The following is a 3262-nucleotide window of genomic DNA, read 5'->3' on the forward strand; positions in this document are numbered from 1 at the left end:
CCTTCATCATGAGTGAAATAGGTCTCCAGTTCCTTCTTGATGGCTGGACGGATCCACAACATTAGGTGATCGTGCCCTTTTACAAACATCACTCATCATCTACTAAAAATGTTTAGCTTTCTGGTAATCGTAGATTTTTTTATCATGAGATTATGTTCTACATCGCATATGAATTTCAACTGTACAAAGTGATTCATCAATATTAGTTAGTTAAAATAAAACACAGTTCAAATACAGTTAATTAATTCAATATTATTGAGTTCTTATTGCCTACTCTAAACCCATCGATCTTTGGTCTCAGCCGAGATCTACGTGTAGGTCGGTCATGGGTGGTCGTACATTAACTTAATGACGTATGAGATCTCTTGTGTATAAGCATTGGGGTTTGGTGAAAATTTAGCAGAGAAAAAACTTAACATTAACAAACACATAGAAATGCATAAACCCAATATTAACAAACGTAAGATTAAAAAATTGTATATGCTCATGCCTGTATGCCATCTGGTAAAATCCTCAACCGGATAATAGGTAGTGGTGGAGGGGCATCCTGCTGGGGGCACTCAAGGAATCACCCACCACAGGCTGTGTCATCGCTAGATCTACAGGGGGATAGTAGAAGGAGGCATGTAGTTCGTGTTTGGGACTATGATGAATTGCTGGTCCGCTGAACCCACCTGTGACGTCACAGGTCGACGATGTAGTTGGGGTAGAGGGTGATGACTGGGGAGTCCTTAGGGATTTGGTGGAAGCCCGCCCTCTATCACGACCACTAAACCACTCGACCTACCTCTGCTACCTGTCGTCATATTTGTACAGTGAATATATTACAAACACTAATCAAAACACAATTAAATTCACCAACTCTAAACATATTAATACACTCATTACAGTAAACATATTAATAATATAACAAACGCCAATAAATAATAACATAATAAGAAACTCAAGATATAACAAATAATTATAACAAATATAATAAAACGTATGAATAACAAATAACCCAAAATAATTAAAATCAGAATTTTAAGGAGGAACTAATTCATGTCACAATTAACACAAATATCTATCAACCCTAAACATAATTTTAAGACTTTCGAAAGCATAATTTTAATTTTTCAATTTCACTCAAAATCTTATAAAAACTTTGACAGAATCTCCCCTAAAATTTGGATTTCTCCACCCCTTAAGGGTTCCATCCAAACCAAATATCCATCCAAGCCAACATACAAGGGTTGAAAGTCTAATCCATCCACCAAGAGGTTTCAATCATTTTTACTAACCAACTCAAATGCACAATACATTTAATAGATATTCAAAGCAATTTAGCTTTGTAAAATAAACAAACACGAAATCATATAATTTATTTTAATTTCTCCATCATCAAACCAATTTTAATAACCAGAATAATCACACAAATCTAACATAATCAACACAAATCCTATTTCATACTAACTAATAACAAATACGAACAAAATCTAAATTACTATATGATAACCAAAATGCAAATCCTACACAAAATTAACCCTAATTCCTAAATTAACATATATTAATCAAATCCTAAATTCCTAAATTAACATATAACTAATCCCTAAATTAACATATAAATAAACGGCAATGACGATGGTGTAATGTGGTGCGACAATAAAAAACTGGCTGGTTTTTGGTGCACAAAATTGTGATCATCAATGGCGCCATCAACATGGTACGCTCAATTGCAATCTCAACTCTTTATCACAACTTCGCACAACTAACCAGCAAGTGCACTGGGTCGTCCAAGTAATAAACCTTACGCGAGTAAGGGTCGATCCCACAGAGATTGTTGGTATGAAGCAAGCTATGGTCATTTTGTAAATCTTAGTCAGGCAGACTCAAATGGTTATGGAGGATAACACAAAATGTAAAATAAGGATAGAGATACTTATGTAGTTCATTGGTGAGAATTTTAGATAAGCGTATGGAGATGGTTTGTCCCTTCCATCTCTCTGCTTTCCTACTGTCTTCATCCAATCCTTCTTATTCCTTTCCATGGCAAGTTGTATGTAGGGTTTCACCGTTGTCAATGGCTACCTCCCATCCTCTCAGTGAACATGTTCAACGCGCTCTATCACAGCACGGCTATTCAGCTGTCGGTTTTCGATCATGTCAGAATAGAATCCAGTGATTCTTTTGTGTCTGTCACTAACGCCCCACAATCGTGAGTTTGAAGCTCGTCACAGTCATTCAATCCTTGAATCCTACTCAGAATACCACAGACAAGGTTTAGACCTTCTGGATTCTCTTGAATGCCGCCATCAATTCTAGCTTATACCACAAAGATTCCGATTAAGAAATCCAAGAGATAAACATTCAAGCCTTGTTTGCTTGTAGAACGGAAGTGGTTGTCAGGCACGCGTTCATAAGTGAGAATGATGATAAACGTCACATAATCATCACATTCATCATGTTCTTGGGTGCGAATGAATATCTTAGAACAAGAATAAGCTGAATTGAATAGAAGAACAATAGTAATTGCATTAATACTCGAGGTACAGCAGAGCTCCACACCTTAATCTATGGTGTGTAGAATCTCCACCGTTGAAAATACATAAGAACAACGTCTAGGCATGGTCGAATGGCCAACTTCCCAAAGAGGGTTCTGATAAACCCCATTTTTAGGGTTTATCTTGTATTGAATTTAGAGTATTTTGATAACCTTTTGTCACATTTAGCCTATGAATTAGCATGGTTTTGTATCTCTCCCATATTTGTGCTTAAGTGTAAAAACATGCTTTTCAATCCTTATTTTGACGAATTCTAATTTCTCCTTGATTCCATAAGATGCCTTGATGTGTTTGCTAGTAATTCCAGGATTGAAATAGGCTAGGCATGGATCAAAGGAAGCAAGGAAGGAAGCATACAAGTGGAGAGAAGCATAAAAAGTCAAAGAAGCAAAGTCAGCCATGCACGCGCACGCGCACAAGGCGCCTGCGCGCACATTGCAGAATTGACCAGGGACGTGCACGCGTACCGTGCGCGCACGCGTACCGTGCGCGCACGCGCCGATGATGGCACATGACCTCATTAATGTAACACGTGCCTGGCGATTTTGGAAGGTTTTCAGCAACCAACTTTGACGCCAAAATGCATATAAGAGCCAAGGATTGAAGGGGATTGACATACATTTACACCCATAGACTAATTAGGGGATCATTAGATAGAGAATTAGTTTTAGAAGTAGTTTCTAGAGAGAGAAGCTCTCACTTCTCTCTAGAATTAGGATTAG

The sequence above is a fragment of the Arachis duranensis genome, chromosome 1 (genome assembly GCF_000817695.3).
Source record: "Arachis duranensis cultivar V14167 chromosome 1, aradu.V14167.gnm2.J7QH, whole genome shotgun sequence".
Classification (NCBI taxonomy): Eukaryota; Viridiplantae; Streptophyta; class Magnoliopsida; order Fabales; family Fabaceae; genus Arachis; species Arachis duranensis.